A 6173-nucleotide genomic window follows, 5' to 3' on the forward strand; every position below is an offset into this window, starting at 1 on the left:
GGTGACTGCCTTGCGGGCCTGGGCCGGCTCTGCTTTGTTGGCCTGTCTCTAACACACATCTATGACATCCACCACGCGGAGAAGATGTGAAGCTTAATTAATATTTAAACATTTGATGTGCAGATGAAAGGGGATTTAAATTGTCACCAATTAGTAGGAAAAGACTAATTATTATACTGACCTATGATCCTTTATAAGTTGAAACATTAAAGGCATTTATAAGCTATAACTTGTCATGAGCGAGTAGATGGCCTGAATCAGAGGCCTAAAACCTGAGTGTGTGTGTGTGTGTGTGTGTGTGTGTGCCACTAAGGAGGAATTGTTTTCAGGGCTGCAGGTGGAAAGGAGAAAGGGACAGGAGACACCACACTGAACTGCTCTACACGGTCTTCCAGACATTACCCAGAAAGCCATGTTTTCTTTGGAGCCTTGAATTACGGGGAGATAACACTTCCAGGGAACGTCTATCTCATTAAAATCCACGCTGTCCTGAGGTCCTCGGGTGAGTAGCATAAACAAACTGCAGTAGTGGATCCTAGGAGCCTACGGTGTGGTGAAGACTGCTCTTTACAGCCTGGAGCCCAATCTTCCCCCAGCTTCACCAGCCAAGTGCCCCAGTGGGCTAGGGAAGAGGTGGTCTCCTACCAGCTCCTGACTGATCTCCACACCGAGCTTTCTCTCTGCCTGGTGCTCCTCGCACGCTCAAAGGCCATGAACTCATCAAGGCAGAGGCAGTGCCACCAGGCAGAAGGAGGGCCACCAGGACAGGGTCTTTGCCCCCCACCTCATGAAGAAGGCCTCTCTTCTGTGGGCTGCCCAGAGCCTCACTTCTGCACAAAATCACGAGACTGAATAGACGTGGCCGCAGGTTTGGGGCTAGCTCAAAGGAGCGGCAAGACTAGATGGTGTCTTGAGTATCTTGGGGATATTACTCGGAGGAACCAGTCCCTGGAGAAGGACAGCCTGCTCGGTCCAGTACGGGGTCAGCAGAAAGGGGAAGACCCTGAATGAGACGGATCAGCACCGTGGCTGCAACTCCGGACTCAAACATGCAATGATTGTGGGGCTGTCATGGTTTTCTCTGTGGCATGCGGGTCCCTGTGAGTGAAGGCAGGCTCGGCGGCACCTGGAGCATGGTGTGATGGGTCAACAGGCGAAGTAAGACGGTGGCATTGGCTGGTCTCCCTCGGATTCGACCGGAGGACCTGCGCACCATGCTGGCACCCGATCGCCACTGGTGGATTGTCCTCAGGTAGCACACCGAGTTTGGTTACTTGGTCACCGATGGTCACCTGCGTGTACACACTGCTGTCTTTTCATGGTGGGGCCTCCGCCCCTCACCACACAGGGCAGAAGGACCTGCTGGCCTGCAAAGGGGTGTTGTGCACCAGGGGGCCGGAGGCATCTCCCTGGAACCAGCACCCAATTTGCTTCTCTGTTTCCTCTTTCAGTGTCTCTCCCACAAGCCCAAGTCCCTTGCACCCACGATGTCCACTACTTCTCTTTCTAGTGCCAGCATTCTCAGCCTTCCACCCACTGGGGCAGAAGCTGTGGAAAGGCATCACGGACGTTTGGGCAGGGAGCCGGGGGGTGGGGGTCAGAGGGGGCACGTCCTTGGTTTTATGCCGCCCATTCCTCTGTGAAAGATTGTCCTCAGTTCGTTTCCATGTTTGGTGTCTGCTCCCGGCTTTGTCCAATAAATCTGCTACTTGAACGCCGCAGTTTAAGACGGCCCCGAGGACTTTTTCCTCAATAGTCTTTGGTTTAAAAAGAAAGGAAGCGGGTGGGTGCGGAGCAGAGATGGAAGGAGGCAAGATTCCGAGCTTGTAACTTCTAAGTAATTCCGGTTCGACAGGGTCTCTGTAAATGACCTAAGAGGAGACATTTTTAGCAGCTTGACGTATTTTTAGGTGATTTTAAAATCGAGTTGGGCAATAAATCTGAGGGAAACAAGAAAAAGCAAACTTTGGTTCTGGGATACCCTGTGGTTCTTGAAATGTGACGAGAATTACTTCCTGAAAAGGGTCAGGGAAGCTGTTAATCACTCTCTTTTCAGTCACAGTGTTTAGCGGGGTCCCCAGAGCCTGTCTAACAAATAGTACCATTGGCTTGAGTGACCTGCGCGAGACATAAATCCTCATACACGTCCTACATTTCAAAATGACGTCTTAGAGTTTAACATAAACATCTCTGCGCGTCAATGCCTTTGCACTCAGACCCAGGGCCGGTAAAAGCCATTCTTGCCCCCACTATTCTTTCTGGGGTCCCTTAGCTCACTCTCTTTTTCCAGTCTCATGTGTCACTGAGCGCCTGCAGCTTCCCCCCCCAGAACGTCCTTGCTGGTCAGATGGCTCTGCACCAGGATCTTGTGGTGTCCTTCCAAAAATAACACAGGAGGCAGGAGTCCCAGGAAGGCAATTCAGAGTGGTTACGGCTTCCAAGCAGACTCCCATCTCTTCAGCCAGCCTGGCTTCCCTTGAGAGAAGAAAGGGAGTCATTGACAGAAACTTTGACAGACTTGCTCGCTATGGCGTAACTTGCAAACTCAAAGTTGGAGCGGTAAACTTGAAGTACAACGTGACCTGTGCACACACACGTCGACACATCCAAGCCTCTGTCAGCATCATTGAAGCCCCAGGTGGAGCAGCGAATGTGAACTGCTGCGGGCTTCGATCCACCCAGAAGCGCCTCGGAAGAAGGGCCCGGAGACAATGCTTAGCTAAGGCAGCGGTAGACCTCCCTGTGCAGCAGCACTGCTCGGGCACCCACGGGCTGCCCTGCTGCTGGACTCTTAGACTCCCTTCCTGAGAGAGAGGTGCCCTGCTCTCAACCCCTGCCTTCTGGGTTATTTAGATCCGGTTTTGCAAATAAGGTGTGCTCCCCTATAACCTGACCCCAGATAGAAAGGCAGGGACAGAGTTTTTGGGGTTCTAAAAAGAGAAGATACTTGGATCTCACTAGCAGCATGGAGGAGTCTCTGTGAGCTTTCTGACTCAAAGACCAGATCCTAGACAACGTGTCCGAGAAGATGGGTGGAGGCTCAGCAGGAGGCTGTCCCACAGGCAGGTGTTTGGCCCCGGGGAAGCCAATGACGTGGTGAGTCTGAGTGTATTTTGGAAACACCCAAGTAGCATCCTGACACGGATGCCCCAGGAGATGATGGGGTATGCCAAGGCTTGAAGGGGATATGAAGGAGCAAGGTGTGGGGCAGGTGTGGACTACAGCAATATCCCCCTCCTGCAAGAAGGGCCATCACCCTGTCTCTGCAGAGAGGAGGACACAAGTGTGTTGTGTCTAAAGAGAGGCCCCAGTTTCTTCAGGGCATCCAGTCATGGGCAGAAGCAATATGGCATGTAGTGACGAGGGACGAGAAATCCTATGTTGTGGGCATAAAACGGTCAGGCTCTGTGGACAGGGTATGGGGCAGGCAGAGCCAGCCAGGCCAGAAAAGGCTTGGGGGTGGGGTGGAGGGTTGACTAGGTCACTGGACAGCTAGTTCAGGACCAGATGCTGTCCTGAAGGTCAAGGAGAAGTGTTTTATTTACCAAGGACTTCTCAGCAGGAAAAGGAGAGAGTCATACCCGGGTCACAGACTATACCATCCCATCCGTACCTGTAGCTCTTTCTTCAATCAGATAGAACCCACACTCTCTTAGACTAAAGTCCACAGGATGCAGGAGAACCAAGTTCAATTCCAGGCAAATGCACCTCAAATGTAATCACCACCTGTCAGTGGACACTTGTTTGTTGCTCCACCCCTGGAACTGAAGGGTTCAGTGAAGCTTCCAGGCCAGAAAAAAGGCTAGTCCATCTAATTTTTAAATCTTGAGTTTACAGCGGACCCTCAGCTTACCCACACTGCCTGTCAGGGTTTGCTGGTTCGGTGTGAAGCCATGACTGGTCATTGCCAGTGATAACAGGACACAGATGGACAGGTAGCAATGTGAATCTCAATGACCCAGCTCACGAAGTGTGCTGCCCAGCACTTTGATCATGGTCAAGACCAAGGGCAGCCCTGAGATCTTGAGAGTTGAAGGTCAAGGAGTGCTCAAGGGATGGCCTATGTGTGCTAGTCTCCAGGTCCCCATTGTTGGATTGACATTTGTCTAATAAGTGAAGGAAACATTTGGCAAAGGAATGAAAAAAATGACAAAATAGAAACACACTGTGATGTTATCCGTGTTTGATAAGTATTCATAGTTTATGGATATATGTATCCATTCGCCCCCCACTGACCTAGTAATGCCCACACCAGGGATAGGTAGGATGAGCTATGCTTTTCTGGAACTGAGTTGGAACTTCTCACTACGCAGGCTAGCATGGTGTGGCCCCCTGTACCGGCGAATGGACAGCACCTGGGCTTGGCTTCCTGTTTCCGTGATCTCCACAACTAAAGGCCAGTGTGAAGGCACAGCTCGCGCAGTCAGAGGGAACAGGAGGCTGCATCCCTGCCCCGGAAACCAGCTTCCACGGAGCTTCCCCTCCTGAGGAATTTCCATGCCGACACAGATGCACGGCAGCACGGTGTTGGGATGCTATCCGTGCAGCGTGCAGAATCCAAAGCATGAAGGAGACCGCTTTCCTCCAGGCTAAAGTTAGAGGTGATAGTCAGAGGGGTGCAAGGTGACACTCCACAGCAGAGGCAGTGGCCTGCCGTTCATGACTAGCATCGGCAGACGTGGTCTGTAAACATGCAGCCTTCTGAAGGAAAACCGGGTGGGAATCCTGCTGTCTATTTAAAAACAACTTGTACCTGCCCTCGAGTAGCAAACAGGCTTCTCAGGGCTCAGGTTCTAGCATCATGCCGGGCCTTACCCCGAGGAGCCTGGTTAGTCACCGGGAGGCGAGGAAGGGGCAGGGACTCTGTGTCCTGGTGTTTGTAGCCTCATCTACTTCTACCTCCCAGGAGGAAGGTCCTGAGTGAGGTCCAGGAAGGCACGCAACGGCCCTCACCTAGACAGGCCTCCAGATCCAGGCCGTATTCTGTATTTTAGCTTCTCATTTTTATGCTTGTTTTTGGTTTGTTTTTTGAATGTGGGGTGGCCTGCAAGATTGCTCATGAAAGCCATGAGCAGGAGGAGCCCGCCCTGCCTGTTTCACTGAAGCTCCATGTGGCCGGCTGCCTCCTGCCGTCCAGGACTCCACTATCCCAGAATCAGGTCCTCTGGTGTGGTGAGTGGTCTAGGGTACCATCCTAGTGTGAGAGGTTAGGCAGAATCCACAGAGGTGACCTGGACTGGAGGTCCGGGAATCAATGCCAGGGGACTGTTGACATTAGCATTTGCCTGGAACTCACTCCCGGCCGATGGAGCCTCAGGCAGAGAAGGGACACCCAGGTGGGCCACGTGAGCACACACTAGGACCCAGGGCACTGGGAGCTGAGAGGAAGTGGTGTGTGCACTCCTGCGCCTCCCTGACCTGAGAGGGGACCCCGGTGGGGCCCTGCTGGCCCTGGTCAGAATCCATCACAGTGACAGCTCCTCGGGTCAGCATGAGCATCCTTTTAGCCGAGACTTTGCCTCCACCATGCCCATTCCAGCTTCCCTTCATCTGTAATCATTTCCTGTCGGAGGCTGGAGAGGCGGCGGCGGCGGCTTCCCCTGCTGTTCATCCAGGCACGGTCGAGAGAAACCATTTTTCTTTGTGTTTGAAACCGACATGAGGAGGAGAGAAGGTCCATAAATACACCCAATCAGGAGTATTTTCTATCCGTCTGCCGTGTGAGGGCCCACCTGTAAGGAGAGGGAGGAAGGGTGCAGGGAACAAGGGAGGGACCACTGGGAGGCCGAGTTAAGGACAAAGGGAAGCCGGGTTAATACTTCAGGTTGAAATGCTTCCGTGGGGGTTAGCTATGTGGGCCACTGGCCTGCCTGAGACATCAGTCAAGGGTTAAAATGCCACTCTGATCGCCTTCATTATCAGCCAGAGCGAGTGTGCACTTGTGTGTGCGCCTGTGTGTGCATGTGAGGCCCTGTGGGTGGCCCTGTGCCTGTGTGTGCCTGAGCCAGTGTGTGTGTATCTGTGCACAAGTATTTGCCTGCATGTGTGTGTATGTGTGTATGAGAGAGAGCCTGAGACTGTGCGTATCATTGTGTCTGTGTGTCAGTCTGTGTGCCTGTGTGTGAGCTGACTCTCTGTGTGCGTGTGCATGTGCCTATGGAGGGCGGGGGGGG

Source organism: Echinops telfairi, unplaced genomic scaffold, assembly GCF_000313985.2.
Source record: "Echinops telfairi isolate 266 unplaced genomic scaffold, ASM31398v2 ScPeMD7_7400;HRSCAF=8409, whole genome shotgun sequence".
In the NCBI taxonomy this organism is placed as follows: Eukaryota; Metazoa; Chordata; class Mammalia; order Afrosoricida; family Tenrecidae; genus Echinops; species Echinops telfairi.